The sequence below is a fragment of the Gambusia affinis genome, linkage group LG03 (assembly GCF_019740435.1).
Source record: "Gambusia affinis linkage group LG03, SWU_Gaff_1.0, whole genome shotgun sequence".
NCBI lineage: Eukaryota > Metazoa > Chordata > Actinopteri > Cyprinodontiformes > Poeciliidae > Gambusia > Gambusia affinis.
Window position 1 is genome coordinate 24,600,158 of NC_057870.1, and position 12,594 is coordinate 24,612,751.

Sequence of the window (12,594 nt, forward strand, 5' to 3'; positions counted from 1 at the left end):
CGTTAATGAAGCTCAGCCACAGACATCAGTATTTATGTTCTGTGAGGTCACTGGAGATGAACCCCTCAGAGTTTAAATCAGTTCATTCTTGATGTTCAGTGCCTTGAATACCCTGTGGTTATTTTCTGTCATATCCACAATTTTTGTTGCATTTTGCTAAAATGTTGTGTAATAGATCAACACAAAGTTACACATGATGAAAAGTGAAGCAACTGTTACAAGTTAAAAGTAGAAAAGTGGATTTTGTTGTTGTGTTGTGACTTTTAGTGTTTTGTGTGCCTTTAGTTTTGTTGTGGATTTTGTTGTGGGGTTTTTATTGATGCTGTGTTTTGACTTTTGTAGTGTAGTAACCCTTGGTGTTCTGTTGTGCATTTGGTTTTGTGTTGTGACTTTTGTTGTGGCTTTTACATTTTGTTAACCCTATGGGCCACCATACAGAGGTTAATTCAAGAACCTTAGAAAACACGCTGCATCACAAAGATCAAGGAACACAGCAGATGTGTCTGTAATAAAGTTCTGGATGTTTTTGACTGTTTACTCACTGCTGTATTGAGGTTCAAGGCCTTGTATGTAACTGAAAAACATATTTGTGCACCTTTGAGTTTTGGTGTTTTGTGAATCTAACCTTAAGCAAAATGATCGATGTCATTGGTCATTTTGCTTATGACACTTGAATTCAACCACTTGAATTCAAGTGTTTGAATTTAAATTAAACACGGGTAATGCAACACAAGAAAAAGATTGTCTGAACTTAGTTGAAATTTGGCTGATAAACAATTTTATTTAGACAAAATCAAACAAATAGAAAGTATAGAAATGCCTTAAATTGTATTTGATATCAATAATACATCCATTTTTCCTAATGGCTTGACAATTTAATCATTAACCAACAGCTGAAACTCCCAAAATAAAAATATTTTGACATACAGGAAAGTTCTGTAAAGTGAGGATAAAATAGGAACATTTAAAATAGAGAAGGAACAACACATTATTATTATTATTATTATTATTATTATTATTATTATTATTATTATTATTATTATTATTATTATTATTATAATAATAATAATAATAATAATAATAATAATAATAATAATAATTTTATTCAATTTATTTTTTGTGGAATTTTTGTGTATTTTAGGTCTTTATTTGTGCTTAGAATGCAAGGTTTTGTTGTTGAAGTGAGAAATACGCAGGTGGAAATAAAAAGCTTCCACCAGAGGGCGGTAAAATTACCAAAGACGATATGATTTGGTTTGATATCCCACTTTTATTAACTGAATTATTATTAATATAATTATTCATATATATATATATATATATATATATATATATATATATATATATATATATATATATATATATATATATATATATATATATATATATATATATATATATATATATATATTCTGATGGAGAATGCCCGAGCTAAGGTCCTGTGGGACTTCCAGATCCAGACAGACAAAATGGTAAGGGCAAACCAACCGGACATTGTCGTAGCAGATAAACAGCAGAGGAAGGCTGTTGTGGTGGATGTAGCAATACCAAGTGACTGTAACATCAGGAAAAAGGAGCATGAGAAGCTAGAGAAATTCCAGGGCCTAAGGGAGGAACTGGATAGGGCCTGGAAGGTGAAGACCACAGTGGTGCCTGTGGTTATTGGGGCCCTCGGGGCAGTCACCCCCAAACTGGGGCAGTGGCTACAACAAATCCCAGGAACAACATCAGACATCTCAGTCCAGAAATGTGCAGTCCTAGGCACAGCCAAGATACTGCGCAGAACCCTCAAGCTCCCAGGCCTCTGGTAATCAGAAGAAGAAAGAGAGAAGAGAGAAGATCACCCGCGGTGGGTGAGAAGGGAATAATATATATATATATATATATATATATATATATATATATATATATATATATATATAAACTGCATTTTTAATAGAAATACAAAGGGAACTTTGTCTATTAAAGCTATTATTAGTGTTTCAAATACTGGAAATGTGTGTGTTAGAGTAGCAGAAAATACAGAAATATTAACTGTTTACTAGGATGTTCCTGGAGAGAAGTATACTAAGACATGACCCTACACATTTAAGATTAAAAAAAAAACAACAATGTTTTTAGATTAGTTAACTATTTTATTTTTAAATGCCTACATTGAATTCATCTAACATTGGTATTTAAAGCAGCTTGATTTGCATGTATTGTTGTCCCTGAAGGAGAGGAATATTTTTTTTTAATGTCATAGCAAATAAAACATGTACTAGTGCTAAAAAAGGCAACATTTGTAGGGAAAAAAACTTTGCACTTATGAATAGAGCCACAGAGTACTGGGGCAGTTTCAGTGAAACCTTCAAAGACCTCAGTGCTAAATAACTTGCTGGAGTCAGGGTGACCCTGGGGACGACATATATTATTCTGGAAAAAAACAGGGCTTGTAATCATAAGAGGCAGTTTCTATTCAGAGATACTGAGAAGAGATTCCGATGAGTGGTAACCCAACATGGCCAAATTCCATTCAAGATGCCATTCCAGATCAGGATCTATAAAAGACAATATACAGAATTTGAGAAGAGATGAATGGCCTCCTGGTGGTCTTAACCTCAAACCTGAAAACGGAAAACTTGTGGAATCAGCTTGTGTGTGCTGCTTGTGAATGAGTGACCTGATTTGGAACAAATGATGGTTGCAGATTTAGAGGAGAATATAACGACTTGTGATCAAACTGGTGAAGAAGAGGAAACAGGTAGTTGTGGTTGTGTGTGGATCTCCCACAGATTAACAAAGATCTTGTCAAATTAATTAAAAAAATGTTAATTTCATTTATCTTGTTTCTTCAGATTCAATCAGTTCAAGACATACAACACTAAACAAGAGTTCATTACATTAAAATATTTGGAAACGGCAGAGACCACAGGTTTGGAATAAGCAACCTTCTTCAACCAGTTTCCTTCAAATGTTGCACAATTTAATGAAAGGCAAGAAAATGAAGGGAACAATAACAAATACTGCAAAATAAACTTCCCATTCTTTCACAGCAAATTCCTTCTAGAGCCTTTATTTAACTTTGTTTATTCTTTTTTTGAGTAAATGTGAAAGATTTACTATAGTTCAAGTATTTATGTCTGTATTTCCTTTACTTTTACCTGTTTGTGGTTCATCTTTGCACTAGACTAGAGCAAGTATTATTTTTAGACTATTATAATTTTTGCCATAATTTTATTAACATGTAACTTTTGTTTACAAGCTATTTGCTCTAAACCAGTGTTTCCCAATTCCAGTCCTCGGGGCCCCCCTGCCTACATGTTTTAGGTGTTTCCCTTCTGCCACACACCTGGATTGAATATTTGGGTGATTAACAGGCTCCTGCAGTAGCTACTTGGTGGCTGCAGAAGATGTCATGCAATCATTTGAATCAGCTGTTATGGTATAGAGGCACATCTAAAACATGCAGGCAGGGGGGCCCCGAGGACTGGAATTGGGAAACACTGCACTAAACAAAAGTTAAACAAACCCGAACATGTAACTATACAAATATATATTTTAACAGATAGAAGTTTAAAATATGAAACTACAAACCAGTGTGGAAGTCCAAAAGCTCAAACTTTAACAGCGACTTTGGAAACCTTAATAGACCTAAAAAAGAAAAATGCCAACATAAGTTGAATCAAACGTTTTTCTTCCGATTTACACCAATAAAGGTTTTGACGTGTTGTGTCTTGTCTGTTTCCTGCAAGTCTAAAATGTTAACTTTTAAAACCTAATGACCAACTAACCATTTACGTGTTTTGCAGATTTTACTCCACACACTTTTCCAGGCGGCCACTCGGAGCGCGGGGCTGGCCCACAGGTAAAGACACGGAGTGCAAAGCGCGTTGCTCCTGGACAGGATTTTCATTGGATTGTTTGCATCGTTTTTAAAAGTAGCGTGCTTTCCTGTCAGTGATGACAGAATTGTATAGAACATGCTTGGGCCCCAGAAGAGCAGGAAAAACACAACCACAACTATTATGATCAACAGAGACTCTTTCTTACTTTCTCTCTCCGGGCCCGGAGGCTCTCGGAGAAGCTGGAATCTGACCACGAAAAGAAGCTTAATAGTCATAGACACTTTGATGACGATAATTACAAAGATACTTATTCTGCTATAAACTGCAATGTCCAAAGCTTTCGACAATGGGACCATGTGCTGGATGACCAAAAGGCCATAAACATGCACCCAACTATAAATAGTCACACAGACAACAACTTTTGTGGAGATAAAACGAGCATAAAAGAACGGCTGGCAAACAGCAAAATACCGATCAAACTGTGCGAATAAAAATGTCATAATATTGACCCCTAATAAAGAGGGCAAAATATAAAAAGTCCCGTTTTTGGAAGGATAATCCTCCCTCACATCGAAAAGAAACTGATAGAAAATGCCACAGCCAGTTAGTGTGTCAGAAATGCTGGTGTTCAACATAAATATAAAGCGGTGCTGCACTAAAAGAACCGGGGTGGAAATGATGCCGCACACCACAGAGCCCGCTACGAGCACAGTGCTGATCCCCGACATGACGTGGAAAATGAAGAGAAAATAGTCTCCTGGAGAGGTAAAGTCAACACACAGAGGAACCAAAGTTAAATTGTCGGACAGGATCATTATGGATGGAAATGTAGTGGAAGCAGCCCGATACGATCTGCCACCAAAACAAAACATTTATTAATACTACGAAGCTTTGGGAGTTTTAATGACTTGCCCCTTGCTGATATACTGAATGCTCTGCATGGTGTTGTTAATGGATTGGATGCGTTTCTAATGATAGTCTTTGCTCCTCCCATAACCTGGATCCCGTAACTCATGCATTAGAATGATGATGTAATTCTAATTCAGCTTTCTTACATTCGGGTGAAAAGAATAATGCCAAATTCATGGTGAAGCTGCTGTCCCAGGTGCTGAAGCTGTGGATTTGGTGATTCCCCATGGCAAAGTGTAATATGAATGGGGGAAGAAGTGCCAAGAGGTAAAAGTAACAATGTGAAGTATAGAACTAGAACTAATCCTATAAATTCTTATAAACAAGTCCTATTTTAACAAGACAGTAAATTTGTTTGAATAAGACTTGCTGTTTTCACTTGCTTGTTTGTTGTTAATCCCTGAAAACATAAAACATGGTTGACTTCACAAAGGGAACTGACCCAAAGTCAGAGGTAGGTAGTAACTAGTTACATTTACTGAGTTACATCTACTTGAAGAACTTTTTGGAAAACGAAAACTAAACATTTTTGTTGTTTAGTAGTTTTACTTTGCAAAACCTTTTGCTCTGTGCAGTGCTGTCATTCTTTTTTATTGCAAAGAGAATCGGTCTTTTTTAAACTTTTGTCATGTTTTCTTTAGCTTCACTGTTTGTCAGTCAGCCCCCAAACACTGTCTTAAAAACACATCCACAAAGCCCTGCATTAGTCTTTGTTGATCAAAAATATTATATATTTAGATTATATAACAATATGGAAGGAAATCCTTATATTGGTTATAAGTATAAACATAGTATAAAAGAGTAAAATAAGTCAAGACCACAGATGATCATCTTCAGCCTACCCACGTGTTATTATGAGTTTTATGAGTTGCGATCCACCAATTGGGAGTTTTTTAATAAATGGGTTTGGAAAGTTTTTTTTAACACAATGTGGACATTTCTATTATTTTCTGCCATTTCCACCTGTAGGACATTTTAGCAGTTGACACGTGACAATAACAAGAATCTAATACCGAAAGGGTGCCGATGTTCTGACTTTAACAACCAAACTCAAAAGATAAATTTATTTATGCTAAGCTAACTTAAAGTTATTCAAGCTCTTCAAGCAGGTGGAACGAGTCAAGGAGCTATCCGAGGTGCTGAGCCTTCAGACGGGACTGAATCAGCTATTTTTTGTACAGCTCACTATCCGACACCCAACCATCATGGATTACTAAATACTTATTAAACAAACTTCGAAGATAAAACTGAGTTTTCGAATGAAGTTCATGTGCTCTTATAAAGCGCATTTTCTCCGCGTGTGTCTTTCTGTTAGTTGTTTTTATTTTCTCAGTAGCATGAAGGAGCAGTAACCGCGGGTCGCATTGAGATATCGGATAACCAATAGGGCATATGTCTTCATTTTGTTCTTTTCTTATGATCGTTTAATACGAACCATACTAACTGACAAATTATCTGGTGCATAAGGTTTTATGTTTTTGGGTCAGAGTTCAAAACTGAACATTTTGATCCAACTTGCGCGTTTTACGGCAAGGCGCGTAAGGTTGAACCAACGTTTCACTTTGTACAAATTGTAATTTCTTATTTCGATAGATGTCTGCTTTTAACGCCACTGTCTGTCGGCATGTCCGTTAAATATACTAACAATAATCAAAATGCATGGGTATAGTTTGAAGTTTTTGCCAGATTTAAACATGTTCGTTCACATTGGAAATCCACAATGAGTAATTAGTTAGGTCTTAACATAACCAATTTAATAAAAAAAAATAAAAGAGTTCAACAAAACGAATGGGACAGCTATTACGCAATTACTTGCCAAAATCAAATATTTCAAAAAAGTTTCTTCAACTTTTTAAAAAATATATTCAGCTTACATCCAACTGGATATTAAATTGATAAATGAGTAAACATGTCAAAGCAGATCTGCAGACGGATTTTTGACTGTTTTTGCACTTTAAAACAACATAATCACATTTTAAAAACCAGATTATTTACTAGCAAACATGTTAAGCGTTGCCTTGTACTTTTCGTTTCATACGGTCCATCGAGAGGCATAAAAATGCATTTTTAGGGAAGTCGTGTTAATTTGTAGGTGATAAAATACTTGCTGGGTAGTATATCTTCTTTATTATAACTTTGATGATGAAGGTGCTTCATTAGAGGTCACTCCGGTCATATTAAAGGCCACTCTGTAAGAGAGCATCCACTGTTAGATTTACTTCTCACATACAAGTTAAAAACGAATTTTGATGTAAACGCTCGTTACCTCCCTTTCCTCCAGGGGCAGAACTTCTGCCACACAGTTCTCCATACCGCCCCCCGCAGCGCTGGGCTCCCCCACAGATACACGGCCGGAGTGACCAGCGCGTTCATCCGCGCCATGGTGGCAAACAGGTTGGTGGCTTCATTCCTGAACCGGAGCCCCTTCCCAGTCAGCTGCCGGACAATGATGTTAACAAAGGACGGGCTCCACAGAGTCAGGAAACATATGACCACAAACACAATGATGCGCAGAGACTCATTCTTGGTGTTCCTGTCCGCGCTGGGCGCCTCTCTCACCAGCTGGCTCCTGGCTATAACGTACAGCTTGACCGTCATGACCACCTTAATGAGAACTATGGCCTGCAGGGTCATCACACCGAACGCGTTCATCTGAGCCGCCTTTGAGATGGGAACTAAGTTCTGCGCCGTCAGGATCGAGTAGGTGTAGATCCAGCATAACCCACAAACTGAAATGACAGCAGGCCTTGTTATGTAGCGGTTGTAAAAGAAAGGGTGGCACACAGCAAAGTAGCGGTCAAACTGAGCGAAAAGGAAAGTAAGGACATTAACGCCGAGGAATGACGGCAAAATGTAGAAGGTTCCGTTCCTGGAGGGGTAGCCCTCTTGGACGTCGAAGAGGCCGAGGTAGTAGACCGAGAAGCCGGTCAGAGTGTCACTGATGCTAGTGTTCAGCATGAAGATGAATCGGTTCTGGCCTCGCAAGAACCCGTTGGATAAGATCGCGATGACTACAGAGCCGGCCACCAGCACGGCGGCGGTGGCGAACAGGATGTGGAAGATGAAAATGAGGAATTCCTCTGGGCGGTCAAAGTCCACCGACAGAGGGACCGTGCTGTTGAGGAGCATCCTGAAGCTCCAGGAAAGAAGCAGCTTTCTCCGCTTTTTATAGGCTGGACAGTGTTGGTTAGGAATGAGACAAACCTCCAGAGAGGAAGGGATTCATGATAGATAGATAGATAGATAGATAGATAGATAGATAGATAGATAGATAGATAGATAGATAGATAGATAGATAGATAGATAGATAGATAGATAGATAGATAGATAGATAGATAGATAGATAGATAGATAGATAGATAGATAGATAGATAGATAGATAGATAGATAGATAGATAGATAGATAGATAGATAGATAGATAGATAGATAGATAGATAGATAGATAGATAGATAGATAGATAGATAGATAGATAGATAGATAGATAGATAGATAGATAGATAGATAGATAGATAGATAGATAGATAGATAGATAGAATGGGTTGATGAGAACTCCAAGTGACACTTGTTGTAAAATTGACACTCTGCGTTTTGTTTTCTATTGCACATTACATGCATTTTTCAAACCATCATGTTTAATGACCTAACAAATACAAATTTTAGCATGTGTTGAGTAAATATTTTAAGATTTTACTGTAATTCAATACCTTTGGGTTCATCATTGTGTAGGACACAAAACCACTGTTGAGTACTGAGATAAATTTGCTTTGCGGCCACAAGAGGGCGCACAAGACATGTTTCTTTCTTTCAGTGGGTTTAACGCCACAACATTTCACCAGAAGGATTTTCACAAGTATTTTAATTATGTAATGAAGTGGATTGTGCATAGGAGTTTAAAAAGTTAGACAATAAATCATGAACAGTATCCAAGTAAAAAAACAAAACAATGCATTTATATTCAAGGGCAGCAGACTGTAAGCAGTGATGGTTGCACAGTCTGATAATGTAGTGATAGAAGGAATAACCAACAGTAATGTTGTGTGTTTTGTGTGTTTAGGATGCAGCAGCTGATCACTGAAGGAGCTCTCCAGCCCTGTAGTGGTGAGGTGAATGGTACTGGAAACATTGTCCAAGAGTAATGTCATTTTTTGCAAGAACATTAACAATCAACTCACAACAACATTCTAACATATTTTTTTAAAAAATCAAAGAAAACAAAGCAATTATTCTCCTCCTGTCTGTTCTCAATTAGAGTTACATCTGAACTTTGATTGAGCCGTTCTCACACATGGATACTTGTTGCCCAGTAGCATTTCATTATAACCCTGGTGCCACAGGAAGGTAAAAAATGTTCAATTTTGGTTACATCTCCAGAGCAGCTTTACGTCCTTTGCGTCCTTTTTATGGTCTTGTGGCAAAATCAATACTTTTATAGCTTATTTGTAGACATGACATTCTTCTAGAAAGTCCAAATTTATGGAGTGTTTAATTTTTAGCCTTCTTGACAATAATCTCAAACTTGAGCTGTGGATCTCTGCATCTTCTCCAGAGTCACCATGAGCTGGTTCTCCACTCCCTCTCCCCGCCTGGCCTGTCAGTTTAGGTGTGCAGGCATGATTTAGAAAATTAGTAGTAGGTGTGGTAGTATTTTCCAGTGATGGACTGGGCTGAACTCTGTAAGACGTCCAAAGCTTAAGATATATGGGTTTATAATCCCACCCTTCTTTACATTTCTTCACAACTTTCTTCTTGACTTGTCTGCTGTTTTCATTGGGCTTCATGATGCTGTTTGTTCATTTACACAACATCTGCATTGTGCTGAGAAATTGTATTTGCTGAAGTTCAAAGCATCTTAGGTACAAGAATGATCGTAAAAGATTCATATATTTGTTTGAATAAAGGAATATAAACCTCTCCCACTAATTAGTTGCTGCTCCCTGTCTATTTTTTACCAGGAAACTATTCTTCAAGGGAATTAAGCTCACTCAGGTTAATACCTTCCTCCATCTTCATAAATCAGATGAGAGGGCAGCCCCTCTGCTGTTCCCTTACAGCTCCCTTACTAAGACTTTGTTTCGCCCTGTATTCTCTGCACCTATGACTAACTTCAGCCACGTTTTGTCTCCTGTGTTGCCTCTGACGAGCTTTGGCAACGTGCTGTTGTTTCTTTTCAGCATTGCTCTTGCTGCGGCGATCATCTACCTGAACGTGTCTGTGTTCCTCTCCATTCTTCTGAGCAGGTCGCTGCGCAGCGAGAACCGCTTCATGTACATGCTGAGCACCTGCCTCAGTGACATCTGCACCGGCGTCTCTTATTATTACGCCGGCGTGCTAGATGTAAAAGACCATTTCCAGTCCCCGACCCGCACGTTTTACATCGTGCCCACGTTTCTTGGCCTCTCCTTCATGGCCATCCTGGCCGCGCAGGCGGACCGGTACCATGCCGTTGTATCTCCTTTTAAATATTCCCAGCGCATGACCAGAAACAGAACCCTGTTAGTTATCTTCACCTACTGGTTCTATGCGTTCTTCATCGTGGCTGTGCAGAACCTGGTCCCGATAGGGACAGCTACTAAGATCACCAGCATCGGTACATTTATCGGGAACATTTTCGTTGTGATTATAATGATAGGTCTGAACATCAGGCTGTTTATCATCGCGACCTTCCAGCTGGGCAGGGAGCCGCCCTCTGAGGAGAGAGACAACAAGCGCTCCTCTGTGTATCTCATTCTAGTGGTGGCTGTGTTTTTCCTGGCGGCCTGGATTCCCTTGTTCTGTCATATTATCGCCTGCAATTTCATTGGCACGACCTGCTATACCTTTAGGAATGAAGGCACCGATCCTCTTCGCATTTTGCCCAGGGTCAACGCTGCTCTGACCCCTATTCTGTACTTCAGAGGGTGCAAAGCCCTGAGAGTGGCGCTCTTCTCCACTGTGTGGAGACCCTGTTGTAAAAACAGGTGAGATGCTGGTTGTGTTTCTATAAATTTTAGGCTGTTTAGAGACAAATTTTATCACACGTTTAAACTGCACCTATCAAATTTACTGTTTTGTGTACGTCTGAAGTACTTCTAGGATATAAATCAAAATTATAAATGAATACAATACAACAGAAGAACAATTAGTAAAAATGAGAATGGGTGAGTAAAATACAAAGTGAAAAATAACCTCCTCCAATCAGAGTCGCACTGAAAGCCTTCTTAATGTCACAATTCAGAAGTTTTCTTTCTTTCATTCTTTGCTCTTACTATATGACAGCTGTGTCTTATGTTATGGAATGGCCTGCTGACCCAAACTCTTTTGCTCTCTCTGTAAAGGCTACTTCACCGACAGATTGGCCCCTCTAAGCATCCAGACCTGACTTAGTTGAGAGGTTGGATGGATTTTCAGGTCAGCATTCTTTGCTAACTACCAAAAAAATTTTTCTTGTGAACTTTTTGTTGGAAGTTGTTCAATATTTCAACAGGTCTTTATGGGTTGGTTTATTCAATGTCCAATAGAGATTACTACTGAGCAGTGATCACATTGCATTTTATATTAAGTTGTGTAGTTTATACAAAAGTCTAATAAAATAATAATTTCAAGAATAAGTGTGTGTTTCCTCCTTAAGACAATGATGTTAGCTGTGCCTTTTAAAGCTTTAAAAGCAATTTGTTTCTACTGATTTCAAAATGGCCTCATTGTCCAAAATAATGTATGCTTAAGCAGCTGTGGGTCCTAAATTGCTAAATAAATTAAACTGTATAGCTATGTTTAAAGTCTGTCTATCCATTCACAACATATAACTACTTTTGCATTTATTCTTTATTTTATTTTGATCTTGATTTAAGAAAGCATTCTTTTGACATAATCTGTAAGACTTTCTCTTTCTCTGTTGCTGTTTGTGGTGAATTTGTTCATGTCACATTGTGTCTTCAATGAAATGTAAAGACACTTAATATTTTTTCACATTTTATTAGACTCTTCTTGTCACAACAGAGATTATGTTGAAAATTAAATGCCGATTTGTGTAATGTACTTTTAAAAAACAAAACAAAACACTGTTGCACTCTTTTTGTTTTAAGTCATTTAAAGTATAGAGTTGTATTCAGTAAAAGTAACTTTACTCTCTCTCTCTCTCTCTCTATATATATATATATATATAAACACATTAAAAAAATCTTCATTAAAAATCTTCATCCAGACTTTTTTTATATGGTTCCCACACTGATGTATAATCCGTGCTATTTTTCCTGCAAATTCTTTTAATTTCAACACAAAATACTTGAAGTGTTGCATCAAAAAGATTGCTATCACCAAACAGCAATTTAGTTTCTCTTTCATTATTTAATAATATCATGCAAAGTTTTTCTCCTTTATTTCTAACCTGAGGAAATCAAATCTGTAGCATCTGTAAAAAGTTTCCATTTCCTTTAGGTCCCAATACTGAAATCATGTGTAACTGTGCAGTTGCTTTTTTTATGGTCTGGTTTTGCATTAATTATTTGTAAGTAAGATCTGTGCTTCTTGGCCAGTGGATTAAAAAATATGTATATTCCATAATATTTCTAAACGCAATTAAGTACTTAAGGCTTTTAAATAAGAATATGTCCTTAGAGAAGATAACATATTTTTTTCTTGAAATATCATGTGTACAAATAAAACAATGTGGTGCAATTTTGTTAATTTTTCTGTTTTTTCAACAGTATATTGACGCTGCAGAAAGATGCATTATGGAGCGTACTGCGAAGACGTAATTTGAAGCCTGACCACTCGGGGTCAGGAGAGAGCTTTGGCACGCAGCCATAATATTCAAAACAATGCCAAAAGCAGATTTAAAATAATATATTTATTTTATAAAATAAAGTCACAATTTCTTC